Genomic DNA, 18,199 nt, shown 5'->3' with positions numbered 1-18,199 from the left:
TGCTAACTGGCCCGCCCCGGCCGTCCCACTCGGGCCAATGGAGAAGCTTCGAAGACCCCGCCAGGTCCCGCCTCCGCCCCGCCCACTTCTGGTAGAGACCAATGAGGAAAGAGCGCTCGTCCTCGAGTTCGGACCCGCGCGCCCCGCCCGCGCCGCTCGTGCTCGGACCCCAGGAACCTAAGAACGCTGGTTCCTTGTATAAGCTCGCCTGCGCGCGCACGCGCGCGCCGCATCTCCTCGCGGGCCAGGTTTGGTTGCCCAGCCAAGCCCTTAGCAACCTGGGCTGGGTGGCCGGGAGGGGCGGGGCCCGAGCCTGGAGCGGTCGGAGGGAGGGGGTCAGGGGGAGGAGGGCGGGGGTAAGGGGGGAGGGGCGGGGAAGATCGTGACTAAGAAGGGGTTGGCTGCGGGGGTGGAGGGCCGGCGGGGCCCGGGAATCCGCCTCTCACTGCGGAAAAAAAGGGGAATCCTGCCTGCGGCGCAGCGATCCTGGCCACCCTCCAGAGCGACACGTGCGGGGGGTGCAGAAGGGTCGTGGAAGAAGGGGGAGAACGCGTTTAGGGGGCGAGCCAAGGAACTGCTTGGAAATAAAGGACAGAGGACAGTTTATCTCTGTCTTTGGTAAAAATGATATCGTATCGAAGTCTATTGCAGCTGCTGCCCAACTGTTGCAGCTGTGCGTGCACATATACAGTCACATATACACACATTCACACGTACACTCATCCATCAGTCTACGATCCCTTGGGTGAATTAGGAGCAAAGAACTAGTAGCCTGAGGATTCCTTACACAGCAGCTGGATGCATGCAAAAAGGCTGTTGCAGCAGAGGCATCAACCCACAGCTCTGCTTTGGTCCAGTGCTCCACCACACAAGATTCCCCAGCTGGCAATGAAGTCATCCCCGACCGGTAGAAATGTAAAGATCTTCATACCTACCAACAATCAGGTTTCCAAAGAGGATGAAGAGGTGATGAAATGGAAGGAGATACATTTCCAATGCCACTTTTTGAAAATTAAGATAAATAATCTTGTTTAAAGGCATTGTGGGCAAATCTATGTATAGCTGCAAAATAATTTCCACATAAAGCGAAGAGGAAAAATGGGTTTCTTTCTGGTTTAGGAAAAGCGCAGAAAACAAGCATTGTATGAGGTCATAGCAGCCACCAAATGAGAAATAAGCAGTACTGTACAGCAATGGGAAATAGATATCTTGGATTAAATCCACTTAATCTATTCCTGTCGTGAATCTGGTAACAATATGTAACGAGATGCTGTGTTTGGCCACTTGGTGCCAAGCCACTAGGGTTTTCTTTCTCATAGCATGGTGAATATTTGATGAGGAAAGAAGGTGCCTGCTTTCTCTTCAGCTTTTCAGGAAGCAGATTAGAAAATTTTTCAGGTAGGAACCGTGAATTAGCAGTGAGGGAAAATGGAGTCAGAGCCAACAGCAGATCTTTGCAGAGTCTCCTGCCTTCTCCAGATGCAAAGTAACAGTGCTCTGACCTCCAGCTTCACCCACGTGGAGCCAGAATTCCCAGGCCAATCATGCCATTTTCATCCCTGCGTGTTAGCGCCTTCGTGCCAGGAATTGCAGCAGCATTACTTCTGAATCAAATGAAGAATGGTTTCTCTGTCTAGACTGAGAAAAACCAATAACTGGATATTCACTGATATAGGTCTAATTTAGTTTTAAATAGTAATACTAGATGTATTATAATGTGCCATCCCATATATAACTATGGCCTTCCACTTAGGGACATTTACTTTGATCCGGTTCTGAAGAGTTGGTGAAGGGTTTCTTAGAACCACATCCAGTTCTGCTAATTGCAATATTGATCAAAAGCATATATTTTCTAGGTCAATAAGAGTTAAAAAAGTACCACTCTGGGCAGCCCCGATGGCTCAGCGGTTTAGCGCCTGCCTTCAGCCCAGGGTGTGATCCTGGAGACCAGAAATGGAGTCCCACGTTGGGCTCCCTGCATGGAGCCTGCTTCTCCCTCTGCCTGTGTCTCTGCCTCTCTCTCTGTCTCTCATGAATAAACAAATAAAATCTTTTAAAAAATAAAAATAAATAAAAAGTCCCACTCTGCCATTTAACTGAGCTCTTTTCTTATGTAGAAAGAACACTAATACTTAACCACTGAATGAATGCCTGCTATGTGCCAAGAATTTTACATACATTTAGAGCTGCCAGATAAAATACAGGAGGCCTGTTAAATTTGAATTTCAGATAAGCAACAAGTAATTTTATAGTGTAAGTATATATTTTTATCCTGGATACATGTGGGACAAGGGTAGAAAACTAAATAAGCTTTCTAATCATTGTCCAAAAAAACATTTTTGAAATTGCCCCCTCTGGGCCCAGACCTCATAACAAAAGCAGGATCTGGGAGAAAAGCTTAAGAACCAAATCAATGTGAAAAAATAAAAAAGAACCAAATCAATGCATCCCTGTGTAGTGTTTATAGAAAGAGGTGGACATACTTAAACTAAAGAGTGTTTTGCTTTTTATCTGAAATTCAAATTTAACTGGGAATCCTGTATTTTTATTTGCTAAATCTGGCAACCCTACATATGTTATCTCTGAGGCTCATGATTCTCTGAAATATTTTCTGTCAGGTCACATTTTTCCAGATGAAGCAATGACTTCAGAGGCTCCCCAGCATCTATTCATTCCATCCTCCTAAATACTACGGCAACTGTGTTGAGGTATCCACACTCCCAGGGTGGTGGGTGCTTATTAGTCAATCAATGACTAAGGCCCAATCAGACTAAAGGAAAGGAATTAACATCCTATGATTTGAGGGAAAAGTTTTTCCCTTCTATCCTGCTGGATGAAAAAGGAAACAGGTACCTGGGTTCCCTCTGGCAGCCATTTTGTGTTTAGAGGAAAACCAAACTTAGGTTAAAGCCTGTACACTACATAAGGCAGGGTTGAAAAACAGAAAGAAAAAAACAAACAAAAAAACTGCCTGTGTTCTCAATGACAACACTGAGTTGCTTAATTAAATAAATGCAAATGCCTTTGCCTTGCACTTAAGACAGTTTGAGTCAAAGTTTCTATTAGATGCCTCAAAAGTGTCCCACTACAGAGTGTGTGCTACTCATTATGGGTCTCAATAATAAATGAATAAGTAGCCATCAAGATGTAAGACATCTTTGGGGGATCCCTGGGTGGCTCAGCGGTTTGGCACCTGCCTTTGGCCCAGGGTGTGATCCTGGAGTCCTGGGATTGAATCCCGCGTCGGGCTCCTGGCATGGAGCCTGCTTCTCCCTCCTCCTGTGTCTCTGTCTCTCTCTCTATCATAAATAAATAAATAAATAAATTTATATTAAAAAAAAGATGTAAGACATCTTTGTCCTGGATACATGTGGGACAGGTCTGGAAGACTAAATAAGCCTTTTAATCATGGTCAAAAAGCATTTATGATGATACTTATCTGGCAGGGAAGATACCATGATCACGAGGGTGGTTCTCACAGGGCGAGTCTCGCCCACTACACTCAGGTCATTCTGACCACTGCAGGTTCCCCAAACATGGGAAACTCAACGCCAACTTCTGTTGGCAGGGGACTACAGGCCCTGTGGTAGTGGTGGGCGGCGGGGTGCAAAGCATATATGAAATAAATGCCTGTTTGGCTTAGACCTCATAATGCAATCAAGATCTAGGAGAAAAGCTTAAGAGTCAAATCAACGGGTAAATTTGTAGTGTTTGTAGGAAGAGGTGAGCATTAGTTATTCCTTGGCCCCGCTCAGAGCTTAAATCAGACTGTCAGATCTTACATGTTTTCATTTAAAGTTCATGCCATTTGAGAAAATGTCATTTTAGAAATGCGAGTCCAGTACCTCATTTTAAACTATTAAAACCTCTATCCTTATCCTCCAGGCACTAAGTTTAACCGCAAACAGTGTGGAAAGAACAGAAATGTCAGCATCAAAAGACCCAAGAGGGAAAACCACACCAGAATAGAATACCATATGAAAGTGGATGGTTTGCAAGACAATGTAGTTTAGTGGCTAAAACCATAGACCTGGAAACCAGATTGCCTGCATTCAAATGCCAGCTCTAGTTGCGTCCTTAGGCAAATTGTTCAACTTCTCTGTGCCTCAGTTTCTTCCTCTGTAAAATGGGAAGATGACAATAATAGTTCTCACCTGATAGGTCTGGGTGAGTGACTATTTGTGAAATGCTTAGCAGAGCACCTGGCCCATGGTAAAGATTTTACAAGGATTAGCTGTTAGTGAGCAGGGCTCAATTCCGTGGGGTATAAACATGAAGCGGTTTATTTTTCTCCAATGACTACTTTGAACCATGTATTTTTTTTTTGAACCATGTATTTTTTTAATGTGTAAGTGACATATAGTATCCCATTAGTTTCAGGGGTACATCATAGTGATTTGATATTTTTACATTGTGAAATGATCACCCCCAATAAGTCTAGTTACCATCTGTCACCATATGGTTATAACAATATTACTGACTGTGATATATATATATATCTCATATGTATATATATATATATATATATATATATATATATATTTCATGTGCTGTACTTGACATCCCCACTTATTTATTTTATAACTGGAAATTTGTACCTCTTAATCCCCTTCACCTATTTCACCCAAAAACCATGTTTTTATGGCAAATTTGCCCTTTGTGTCCCTTCACATCTTAGACAGTTTTTCTAACATTTAGGTCTTTTTCAGCTATTAAAAATCAATCCAGTTTAAAACCCGAATGTTACCTTTCCGTTAAATCTCATTTCTCCTACTTGCTTCCCACTGTCATCACCTGCCAAGCTTGTGGCTCAAGGCACCTGAAGTGACAAAGGGATTGGTCAGCCCTTTCACTTCTACTCCAGTTCCTTGGAGAGCAAGGTCAGTTCCCTCACCAAACCCAACTTCCCTGACCACAGGGGTTTGGTTGGGGTAGACGGGAGAAGGGACCATCAACTCTTCTGTTAACAACCTATATGAACATCGCACCCACTTCCCTATGCACTTCTCCCCACCGCTTCATCTTGGCTGTAGTTGACCTCTGTGTAGAGGACATCTGAATGACAGGTGTAAAATCTTCCTTCCTGCTCCCATCCCAGAGCCACCACCCACAGTGCGTAGCTGTCACTTCTCCAACAGAAGCCCCCCTAAGTGGACTCAACAGGAAAAATCTCTCCCAAGATACTTCACCCATTTGTCAACAACACGCCGAAAACAAGCCAGAATCTCCGCAGGTTAACTCAATATAACTAGAGTTCCAATAACTCAAAGAACCACTCTAGCATCCTGAAAGAATATTTCCGTGTTTACTGCCTGGATCTGAATAACGGTTTCACCGGTTCGAATAGTGTGTGATCTTGAAGTTACTCTCTCTGTGTCTCTTGGTCTCGTCATCTGGAGTAGGAGAATAATAATGAGCTGTTATGAAGATTAATATCGGGTTAGAGGAGTTAAAGCATGTAAGGTGCTTAAAGCAGTGCTGACACAAAGAAACTGATGGATAAATGCTAATTGCTATTTATTTTTATTTTTTTAGATTATTTATTTATTTATTCATGAGAGAGAGGCAGAGACATAGGTAGAGGGAGAAGCAGGCTCCCTGCAAGGGGCCCAATGTGAGACTCGATCCCAGACCCCAGGATCACACCCTGAGCCAAAGGCAGATGCTCAACCACTGAGTCACCCAGGTGTCCCACATTATCTCTTTTAATCCCGACATTGACCCTATGAATGATGTCTTAGTTTGAGTTTCCCCAAAAGTAGACCTTAAGACAATAATGCAAGTGTAAGTAGTGTTATTTGAGACTCGATCCCAAGAAACACCAGAAGATGAGTGGGCTAGTGAGACAGGGAGGAGAAGGAAGCCAATAATAGGTGTGTTAGCAAAGCACTTAACCACTGTGGGCGACTGGAGCTCAGCAGGATTTGCTGGGGACCGCTGGGAGAAGATGTAGAGCTTTCACCCCTTCGAGTAAGCTGGGGTGTTTCTCCACCATATTGAAAGCTCTTCTAGGCATTAACTCCCCAGCATTTCTAGTTCTCCTTATGTGTAGGCAGAGGTGCTCCCTCAGCCTGGGAAAAACCCTTTGGGAAGAGAATCCTAAGTGATCGCAATAAGCAGCCTTGGGCAGGTGAAAGTGAGTGCCACAGAGACACAGCTGGTACCCCAACAGTATGACCCCCAGGAAAGAGTATCATTATGCCCATTTTACCGCTCTGGCAGGCTACCAAACCCACTATTATGCCCATTTTACAGAACATGTTTTTCAGAATTGTAGTCATCTTAAGAATGTACTCAAACCAGGAGAAATAGGGGAGAACAATCTGGGCTCCACATTTGATGAGAGATCTTCTTCAAAAGATTTATTTTTTTAAGATTTTTTATTTATTCATTCATAGAGATGCAGAGAGAGAGAGAGGTAGAGACACAGGCAGAGGGAGAAGTAGGCTCCACGCAGGGAGCCCGACGTGGGACTTGATCCAAGGTCTCCAGGATCACGCCCTGGGCTGCAGGCGGCGCTAAACCGCTGAGCCACCCGGGCTGCCCTCTTCAAAAGATTTAAACCTTCAAGGAAGAAGCCTGAAATTTGTCTACTTTGAGGATCCTCTGAGATAATAGTTATATCTAGAAGCCTTCCCAGACCACTGCCCCTTCCCTGCCCCATTTTCAATCCCTTAGGGTGGCTGTGGATTCCTTGGTCTACCTTTAGTCTAGCCTGCCCAAATCATCTGAGATCAACGGTATCCAGGGAGCTGGAGTGGGGCATTGCTAATAGATGTTGTTACTGACGTAGAAGGGCTTTTTATTTCGAGAGGAATATCTAATAAGATAATAGAGATGTGCTGTCTTTGGCTTTGTAAGAAAAGAGCCAGCTAATTTACAGATAGCAACAGGAAAATAGTGAAAAATAGTTCTATATATTCCAAACCTGATGATTTTAGGCATAAAGGCAGTTCCCAATATCCAATTCCCTTTCTTCTCTAACACAAGGCACAAAATTATGAAAGAGACTTAAAGCCAGAGGAGTATGTCACAAACACTGGTTGCCTCAGATACCTCTTTCTATGGAACATTCATAACTCTACACAACTTTTAGATATCAATAAATCATTTTTTCATATGCTAGTCTCTTAATCCAGATGAAACCATATTACCCTAGCCAAACAGCAGTCTATTCATCTTCCTTTATTTTATTTTTTAATATTTTATTTATTCATGAGCGACAGAGAGAGAGAGGCAGAGACATAGGCAGAGGGAGAAGCAAGCTCCATTCAGGGAGCCCAATGTGGGATCAATCCTGGGACTCTGGGATCACACCCTGGGCCGAAGGCAGACGCTCAACCTCTGAGCCACCCAGAGGTTGGCTCCCTTCATCTTCCAGGCGTCCCTTCATCTTCCTTTAGAAATAGTATTAATCGGGGATCCCTGGGTGGCGCAGCAGTTTAGCGCCTGCCTTTGGCCCAGGGCGCGATCCTGGAGACCCGGGATCGAATCCCACGTCGGGCTCCCGGTGCATGGAGCCTGCTTCTCCCTCTGCCTGTGTCTCTGCCTCTCTCTCTCTCTCTGTGACTATCATAAATAAATAAAAATTTAAAAAAAAAAAAAAAAAAAAAAAAAAAAAAAGAAATAGTATTAATCAAGGGTGCCTGGGTGGCTTGGTCGGTTAGGCATCCAACTCTTGGTTTCAGCTTGGGTCATGATCTCAAGGTCATGAGATTGAGCCTGGTGTTGGGCTCCATGCTGACTGTAGAGCCTGCTTGGGATTCTCTCTCTCCCTGTGCCCCTCCCCTGCATGCACACTCTCGAAAGAAAGAAAGAAAGAAAGAAAGAAAGAAAGAAAGAAAGAAAGAATATTAATCAACATTTATCGAGTGCTTACTTTGTACCAGGCATTGTGCTGAGCATTTTGCATGTATTACCTCATTTAATTCTCTCAATATTTATATGAAGTTGTGTCAGGGGTTTAAGGTACCCCCACAAATTTTCCCCCCTACTACTCCCTTTAAAACATAAAGCTAAATTCCCCCTTCCTTTGTGTGTGGACTACACTTAGTCACTCCTAACAAATAAAATATGGCAGAAGTGATGGTCATAGAGGGTCATGACCTGAGATTAAGCCATAAAAGGTTTTGCAGCTTCTTCCTCGTTCCTTTGGATCACTTGCTATGGGGAAAGCCACCTACAAGTTGTGGAGATACTCTCAAGACTCCCTTTGGAAAGAACATGGGGTGAGGGAACTGAATGAAGCCTCCTATCAACAGCCAGGGAGAAACTGCCAGCAGCCATGGGAGTGCATCATCTTGAAAGCAGTTCCTCCAGCCCCAGTCAAGCCTTCAGGTAAGTGCAACCTGGTGTGAGATCCTGAGCCAGAACAAGCCAGCTAAGCCATTCCTGAATTCCTGACCCACAGAAACTATGTGATGACAAATGTTTCTTGTTTTAAGCCACTAAATGTTGGATTAATTGGTTGTAAAGCAATGAGTAGCTAATGCAAGTGGATCCCATCTCCACTTTATAGACAAGGCTTTAATAACTTGGCCAAGCTTCCTTAGTCAGTAAGCGGTGGAACCACTATGTGGACAAGGTGACTGACTCCAGAAGCCTAATCCTTATCCACTAAGCTTTACCCTCTCAGCAATAGAAACCATTTCTGTAACCGTGCTATGTGCCAGAAACTTTCCTTATACTGTCTCATTTACGTCCACAGCAGCTCCACAGGAAAGATTTTTTTCCTGCTTTTTAAAGACATCCAGGCCAAAGTTACTATCTTCTCATGGGAATTGATTGATAAGGATGTGCATGAAGCTATGCAAGGGAGGAAGCATTGTTGTCCACCTCATTTTTGTCCTTTGCTTACTCGCTTAGCTCGAATGTGAGGCGACTTGATAAGCACCTTACTAATATCCTCCCTCAAAAGGTTTTGAAAGTTTAAAATGACTACAAACGATGCCCTTTCCTTGAATATATGCAGATAGACTGAGATGTAATATACAGTATATATATTATTTATCTCAAGATTTTAATTAAAAATGGAAAAATTAAAAACACACACGGCATTTAATTTATAAAGAAAACAAATGAGTTTGTAGAGTCTAAGTATTAAAAAGTAATAAAATGGCTGTGCCTTTCATTTCCTAGGTTTAATATCAGACCTGATTCAATGCAATTTTACAGGCTTCTTATAAGGTACCTTGAAATTCTGGGCTAGTTATATAAAAACACACTAGTTTTATGGAAACTAGTTATGTGGAAAACATATTGATCTTTCTTCTTTTCAGATCCATAAAACAATTCTCACTCTCTTAAAATGTTCTAATACAATAATGAGTCATTAGCAAACATTGCTCTTTGGTGTATAATTTTATTTGATATCTACATGACATAAAGCAGAGACTGGGTCAAGAGCAATAGCTACTGTCCTTGGAAAAGTGGAAAAAAATCTTCCAACAGGCTTCAATTATCCAGTTTTGTCACCTGTGTTGATCGGTGTACCGTATTAATGGCTTTGCATTGAAAATAAACATTATGTCTTATTCATTATTGTTTTGCCAATGCCTAGGACAGGACCTGATGCTCAATAAGCATTTGCTCAATGAATTAATGAAATCAGTGAACTGGTCAATGAGTTCCCACATTATTTTGTGCCACATTGATGCACAATAGAGGAAAATTAACAATTTAGACAATTACCTGAAGAACAAAAGGATGAACACAAAAGTGGCTAGATAAATTGAGGCTATACCATTTGGAGGAGGCAGGTTGGAACAAAAAAGTGTAGACACTGTGAAGTGAACCTGATCTACTTGTACAATTGTCTCAAGTATTGATTTCATTTCTCTAAAAGAAATTCTTGACCAGCTTTACAGATATAAATCCAATATGGTTTCCAACATGCTTAAGGAAATAAAAAGGTACAATGAAAAGAAAATGAAAAATGATAGCCTTTTCGCTATCAAGGAACACAATTATTCAGTTCAAAATGTGTAAGTTTTTATTATATTCTCAAGCAAAAGCAAAGATATGATCTGAAGCACACTAAATAATATGCATCACAGAACACAATCTTTACAGAGTTTGTTTCTCCAGCAACTTCTCCACTAAATTCTCATAGATTTCATTTTTAATACAATGACAAAAGACCAAGCCCACCTGATTTTCTATATTTGTCAAATACAAGATTGAAACAAAAAGAAAGCTGTCCACATTTTTAAACAGAACTCAAAACATGCCTGCTAATGACTGTAAGTTACTTTGTAATGTGTAAAAAAGCAAGATGGATTTGTGGAGGAATAGAAGGATGGATGAATGGATAGATAGGAGATAAAGCAAATAAAATAAAATGCTAATTATAGAACCTGGGTGGTAAGTATGTGGATGTTCACCATGCATTTCTTTCAATTTTTAGTATTTTGAACATTTTGATAAAAATGTCAGGGAAGGAGCGCCTGGGTGGCTCAGTTGGTTAAGCGTCTGACTCTTGGTTTTGGCTGAGGTGGTGATCCCAGGGTCCTGGGGTCAAGCCCCGCATTGGGCCTTGTTCTGGCAGAGTCTGCTTGTCTCTCTCTCTCCTCTAATAAATAAATAAAATTCTAAAATAAAAAGTTAGGAAAAATGCTACTTTGATGGAAATATGTATGTTGCTTTATGATTTCATTCAGGATTTCACTCAGTTATGACTGAATCACTGCTAACTGGCCTTAGTATTCCAGCTTAACTAGGACCAGTTACAGACACACACACACACACACACACGACATAAATCATTAATTTGCATTGCCATGATAACCCCAAAATAGAGACCACTTATTATTGTACATGTCTGTAGGATTTTTACCTAAATCCACCATCACCTGCACCACAGAACCTTCCAAAAATTGACTTAGAGCTGCCCCAGGCTATATATATATGTATATATATACATATATATATCTTCTCATTTATTTTATTTCTTTTTTTTATTTATTTTATTTCTTATATTTAGGGCTATGCCTACCTATGTTAGTCTCTTCTCCAAACTAGGTAGAAGTAAGAATTATATGGAAGAATAAACCTAGCTGTATACACCCCTATCCTAGAAGTTGCTCAGCATATGCCTTCCGTGTACCAGAAAATCAATCTTCCACGCAAAAGGTATTTTAAAGAATGGTAGTTTCTGAGGGGCACCTGGATGGCTCAGTCGGTAGAGCATGTGACTCTTAATCTCAGGGCTGTGAGTTCAAGTTCCATACTGGGTATAGACTTTAAAAAAAAAAAAAAAAGAATGTTAGCTTCTGAGCTATTATAGCTACCAAGACTAGAGGGGGCAGTTGGAAAAAAAAAAAAAAAGATCATAAAAACAAATAGCTGGGCACTCAGCTGGCTTAGCTGGTAGAATGTGCAACTCTTGATCTCAGGGTTGGAGGTTTGAGCCCCAAGCTGGGTGTAGAGATTACTCAAAAATAAAATCTCCAAAAAAAAAGACAAATAGAAAAAAATTTTTAAGACTTTATTTATTCATAGAGACACACACACACAGAGAGAGAGAGAGAGAGAGGAGGCAGAGACACAGGCAGAGGGAGAAGCAGGCACCATGCAGAGAGCCTGACTTGATCCAGGGTCTCCAGGATCACGCCCTGGGCTGCAGGTGGCGCTAAACCGCTGCGCCGCCGGGGCTGCCCGAAAAAAATTTAAATGTGGGAAATTGGGGGTATGACAGAGGATCATAAATAATCCCTAGAGCAAACTGTATTTTCCAAAGGTGGCTGCAACAATACCTCTCATCCCACATGTCCTTCTTACAATGTAACTTTGACACTCTTCCCATAGAGAAGGGGGGGGTGGGTATGTCCCCTCCCCTTGAATCTTGGCTGGCTTATAATTGTGATGAAAATGACATTGTGTGATTTCCAAGGCCAGGTTTAAAAAGGCAATATAGCTTCTGCTAGGTTCTTTTGGGGAGTTCATTGTTTTTATGGAGCTACACTGTGTGAGAAAGCCTAGACATCCTACTGAGATGGAAGGAACGAACACCCAGTTTCAGCATACCATGTATGTTAATGAGTCACCTTTGGAAGTTTACCCTCCGGCCCTAGAAGAGCCATCCCAGTTGATTCTGCCTGAAATAGAGACAAGCAGTCCACACCAAGCCCTACTCAAATTGAGATTTATAATCAAAATAAATAATCGGAAGCCACTGCATCTACGGGTAGTCATGCAGCAATAAGAGGCAGAGATTGCAACCAACTGATACCTATCAATAATCCAACTATTTTACTTAAACCAATTTTGGTAGTCTCTCACATATGAAACCTTTTCTTCATGAAAATTACTAGCAAATGGCCAGGTTGGCTTGAGTTCATCCATCCAACAAAGATTAATGAGAGCCTGTGATATAGAAAACACTGTACTTATCACAGTGGGGATATATAAATGAAGCAGCCAATCATCATAAGCTATATTTTCCTTATTATTTCTCCTCCAAACTGCTAATAAACACGAACATAATCAAAAAGCAATTGTGAGGGAGTCCCAGTGGCCCAGCGGTTTAGCGCTGCCTTCAGCCCAGGGCGTGATCCTAGAGACCCGGGATCAAGTACCACATCAGGCTCCCTGCTTGGCGCCTGCTTCTCCCTCTGCCTGTGTCTCTGCCTCTCTCTCTCTCTCTCTCTCTCTCTCTCTCTCTCTGCGTCTCTATGAATGAATAAATAAAATCTTTTAAAAAAAGTAATTGTGAGAAAAGCAAGAAAAGTCTGTTACTTTACTGATTCACAAGCAAGGCAATCAACTCCTAAAAACATCCCATAGCCTAACCAGATAAAAACAAAACCCAAGTTTATTTTTTAACTAATCAATCTCACTAGTGTAAAAGATAAAACTTCAAGACTCTGTGGATAGGAGATTTCAATGTGCCTTGTTGTCTATTCACTGGCTTCCAAGCAAAAGAGTACCTAACTAAATATATCACTTAAATGGTTGCAATATCCCACTCCCCTTTGGAAACTTTATCTATAATGAATGCATTTACACAAAGTAAGATCATGCATGGAATTGTATTCCTGTTAGGGCCCCCAGCCTCCCTCTTTTGCTCCTTTTCCTCCCTTTCCAGGGTCTACATCATCCCAGATTCAGTGCCTTGTATATGTTCCTACCCTCTCCCTTTCAAAAGTAGCTCTGGGGAAAACACTTGATGAATTGATTGAAACCAGCCTATAAACGGCTGTTAATATGTTATGTGTAATCAGGAAGCCTTACCACTCTTCAGACTGGAAAGTAAAAGGGCAAGTGTGGTTCTCCTGAACCCAGAATGCTGTGCTGCTGGGTGGCTGGAGTTCTGACTGCTGTTCTACTTGCAGGAAGTCAAGCACCTGTATTCCCACTGACATTACAGGAACCCTATGGTGTCCTCAACAAAGGATTGTTTCAGGTTTTTTAAAAAGATATTATTTATTTATTCATGAGAGACACACAGAAAGAGGCATAGGCAGAGGGAGAAGCAGGCTTCTCCACGGGGAGCCTGATGCGAGACTCGATCCCAGGACCCCAGGATCATGACTTGAGCTGAAGGCAGACGCTCAACCACTGAGCCACCCAGGAGTCCCAACAAAGGGTTTTTTTAATGACGTGGGGAAACTATGATGAAAAAAAAAGCAAAACTTATGTGACAGTAAAAACTGCCATTTTGGGGGTGATTACCATGTGTAGGCATTGTATATACATCATTTCATTTAACAAGATAATAATTCTCACAGAAACCCTATGGGACAAGTGTTATCTCCACATCACAGGTAAGAAAGTGGAGCCTTTTTTTTTTTTTTAAAGATTGTATTTATTTATTCATGAGAGAAACAGAGAGAGAGACACACACAGGCAGAGGGAGAAGCAGACTCCCTGCAGGGAGCCCGATGTGGGACTCGATCCCTGGACCAAGATCACGCTCTGAGCCAAAGGCGAACGCTCAACCGCTGAGCCAACCACCCGTCCCCAGAGTTCTTGTTCTTAATCACAACACACTGCTGCCTCCCAGAAGTCCAGCGTGAGCTCAACTACAGGGGGAAAAAATAGATGTTTGTTTGTTTATATAAAGATTAGAGAAGATTAGAAAAGTATGCTTAAATTTTTTTTTAAGATTTTATTTATTTATTCATGAGAGACACAAAGAGCGAGAGAGGGGCAGGGACACAGACAGAGGGAGAAGCAGGCTCCATGCAGGGAGCCCGACGTGGGACTCGATCCCGGGTCTCCAGGATCACACCCTGGGCCGAAGGCAGGCGCCCAACCGCTGGGCCACCCAGGGATTCCCAATATGCTGAAATGTTGACAATGATTCTCTGATTATTTCTGGTCAGTGGGCTTGTGGTACTATACTTTTTTATTTTGGGTGTCTCGATCGATATCTTGGTGCACATTGCCAAGCCCCCTTCAGGGAAGGGCCTGTTGCCCCAGCAGCTGGGAGTGCTGTTGGCAGGCAGCCTCGAACGATAGGCCATTTGAAGAAGAGCCTCAGCTTCAGAGAGCCACCTGGCCCAGGTGGCCTGCATCCAATGACGGATGGATACAAGGTTATAAAGGTCTGACCATCTTGGCCCAACCCAGAACAAAGCTCCAGAACTTCCTCCAGGCTGTGGTTGGGCTTGTATGACAGATGGACTTTTTCGTCTTCCCAGTCCTGCTGCCTACGCCTCCCTTCCACAGGGGTTGATCCCAAGAACACTCCCTAATAAACATCCTATGCCCATCTCAGAGTGTGTTTCCTAGGGAATGCAACCTTTGACAAATCTCAATTCTTATTTTATTTTTTCACTAAAAATCCATGTCATATTCAATAGAGAAAGTGGAACGTTATAGAAAGAAATGAGGGGTAGAAGGGCATTTTATAATTTAGCAAGATATTAGGGTGCCTGGGTGATTCAGTCGGTTGGGCATCTGCTGTTGGCTCGGGTCATGATCCCAGGGTCCTGGGATCGGATCCTGGGTCCAGCTTCTTGCACAGCAGGGAGCCTGCTTCTCCCTCTGCCTGCTGTTCTGCCTGCTTGGTCTCTCTCTCTCTGACAGATAAATAAATTCTTAAAAGAATAATTTAGCAAGATATCAGTGTAGATAGCGAGCTTTTCCATTAACCCAACTGTGACTAAGACATGGTCTAAAGTGTCACTAGTCTCCAAGGAATCTGGAAAGGAAGAGCTTTCCCAACTTGCACCTTCCCTAAAACAAATGTGATCTCTTGAGGATATTTTGGGACTAGTGGCCCTTCTCTACCACTCAAATCTTCTTCCTACTGGTCTCAGTGATGTCACCGTTCCTCAATCATCTGCCTACCCGGTAGCCCCAGGTTTTATCCACTGGTCACCAAAAGAAATAAAAAGCAAGGAAAGCCAAAGTCTGACCATTCTTCTAAAGTAGACTAAATTTCTACAGTGGTAAATGCTCGTTTCAGGGACAAGAACATACAGAAGAAACATGGAAGCCATGTGCTGCTCCAGAATGGACCAGAAAGAAAAAAAAGGTTATTGGAAGCGTTGGTTGTTAAGTCGGAAGGGAGGCATGTGGGCCATCATCGGGTCCAGCTAAAGAATGAATAGAGGATTGGCAGAGCATCCCACACCCCAGAAAGTGCCCTGTTACAACTCCCCACTGCCCCCCAGGGTCCCAGACCTGCTCCTAGTCCCATTTATCAGCCTATCCCTGACCACTTACCATTATTGCATACCTCTGCTCCTGTGCACAGAAGCTTCCATCTGTACCTTGATGTTAAGGAAGTGACCACTTCCACTGCCCTGCATGTGGGGAGGAGAGAGGAGGACGATCTACAGGGGATTAATCCCTGGCATTCCAAGTCAGACTTTTCAACACATTTTTCCACAGAAACACTGCTGTCATAAACTGGTATTTGGGTTCTATGAAGTGCAAGCTGGGGAAGGGGCAGAGGGAGAGAAGTCCTCAAGCAGACTTCCCACTGACCATGGAGCTCCACACTGGGCTCCATCCCAGGACCCTGAGATTATGACCTGAGCTGAAACGAAGAGTCAAATGCTTAACCCCCTGAGCCACCCAGGAATCCCTCTGTCTTGCTTTCCTCATAATTTCACCTTCCTCAGATTAGTTAGAGCTCAGAAAGTATCAGGTTTTGGGGTACCTGTTTGGCCCAGTCAGTGGAGCATGTGACTCTTAATCTTGGGGTCATAAATTCAAGGCCCAAGCTAAAGTTTTTAAATAAATCTTTTTAAAGTGTCAGGCTTTGTTACCATAATGTGACTGCCACCAAAATGACAGCAAGCAGGCCTGTATTAACTTAGCAATTGAAAGGTTTCTTTGCCTCTATTTCATATTAAATATGTCAAATTGGGGAAAAGAATTAGTCATGGTTAAACAATTGGAGGAAGCAGTGGTGCCAAGCTGACACCATTTGGGAAATCCTCTGTCTGTATTTAATGTTTAATTTTTTTTCTTTTTCTTTTTCTTTTTTTTCCCCCTGATTTTGTCCTGTTGAAAGCATCCATTCATATGGCAAAGGCCATAGTGGTGTCTGTTACTCAAATACCCACATCATAAAAAAGTGCAAATCATGGGCAAAAACCCTGACCTCACACCTTCTTTACAGTTTTGTGCACTTTGCTTCTTTTGTAACCCACATAAAAGTCAGCACCCCACTTAATCCAGTCTATACACTGAGTGACATTCAAAGCAGCACAGCCCAGCCTCCAAAAGTAACTAGACTTCACTGGAGTCCCTGAGACCATGACAAGTCAGGCCCAATCTACAACTCTCACGATACTTATAATCCAGTTTTCTCCTCCCTATCACTTGCAATAGCTCTCCTATCACGTAAGTGCCATAGACTGTTGCAATCTATCATTCTCCACTTCATTTTTTTTTAAAGCAATCTCTATGCCCAACATGGGGCTTGAATTCATGACCCCAAGATCAAGAATCACTTGCTCTACCCACTCAGCCAGTCAGGTGCCCAAGACCTGGCTCTTTTTGCCACGGCCAGCTGGTCCCTGTAACTGGGCTTCAGTGTACGTCATGTCCCCTCACTCCTGCCTCTTTTCATCACAGAAATGCTCACACCACTTCCCATGAGACTCAGTGGTCAGTACATGCAGTCACAGCACTGTATCCCTTCAAGAGCCGTAGATCCTCCTCCACCGCATTTACTAACGTGTCCGCAACAAAGCACCATAAACTGAGAGGCTTAAGCAACAGAAATTTATCCTCTGACAGCTCTTGAGGCTAGAAGTCTGAGATCCTTCTGATCTCAGGTTGGTTCTTTCTGAGAGCTGGGAAGGAGACTCTATTCCCTACCTCTCCCCTAGCTTCTGGAGGGTTGCTGGCAATCTTTGGCTTTCCTTAGTTTGTAGATACATCACCCCGACCTCTGCCTTCATGTTCACATGGCATTCTCTCTGTGTGTATGTCTGTGTCCAAATTTCCCCTTTTTATCAGGACACTAGTCATACTGGATTTGGGGCCCACCATACTCCATTATGATCTCTCATCTGAACTATTTCTATCTGTGATGACCCTATTTCCAAATAAGGTCACAATCTGAGGTACTGGGGGTTAGGACTTCAACATATGCAAGGGGGGGCGGCGTACAGTTCACGGGATGTTTAGTCAGACTGAGGCAGAAGGTAAAGCATGGAGCCTTGAGAGGTTGGGTACCAGGAGGGCAAACAGGTTTAGAGTGTCTGGGACCTGGCCCAGGTTCCTGTTTGGAGCAACATGGCTTATGGAGAGCCAGAGGGACAAATGTAGTCAGAGTCAGTAGAGACTCCAATGGAAAGATCAAAAACAGACACTTGTTCCAAAGGCCGGAGACAGGATCTAGATTGTCTTGAAAACTAGGAATTATGAATCAGAGGGAGACTGAACTGGGATGAAAAGCAGGTCAGGGACAGGTGAGAAGGATCCAGGACTGGCGCCATGGTTGGTCTAAAGTATCCATCTGTATAAAGGTAGTGGAGTGGTTAAGAGAATAGACTCTGGGGACACCTGGGTGGCTCAGCAGTTTAGCGTCTGCCTTTGGCTCAGGGCGTGATCCCAGAGTCCCCGGATCGAGTCCCACGTCGGGCTGCCTGCAGGGAGCCTGCTTCTCCCTCTGCCTGTGTCTCTGCCTCTCTCTCTGTGTCTCTCATGAATGGATAAATAAAATTCTTAAAAAAAAAAAAAAAAGAATAGACTCTGGCTTAATTTCAAATTCTGGCTCAGCCACTTTCCAGCT

At 43.2% G+C, this 18,199-nt stretch overlaps 1 pseudogene; it reads left to right on the top strand.

Moving 5' to 3' along the window:
* Window positions 1-3,431: 3,431 nt before the first annotated feature.
* On the top strand, window positions 3,432-3,585 carry LOC112655986 (U1 spliceosomal RNA; annotated as a pseudogene).
* Window positions 3,586-18,199: the final 14,614 nt, after the last annotated feature.

Source organism: Canis lupus, chromosome X, assembly GCF_003254725.2.
Source record: "Canis lupus dingo isolate Sandy chromosome X, ASM325472v2, whole genome shotgun sequence".
Taxonomy (NCBI): Eukaryota; Metazoa; Chordata; class Mammalia; order Carnivora; family Canidae; genus Canis; species Canis lupus.
The sequence above is the reverse complement of the archived record's forward strand: the minus strand, read 5'-3'. Positions and strand labels throughout refer to the sequence as shown.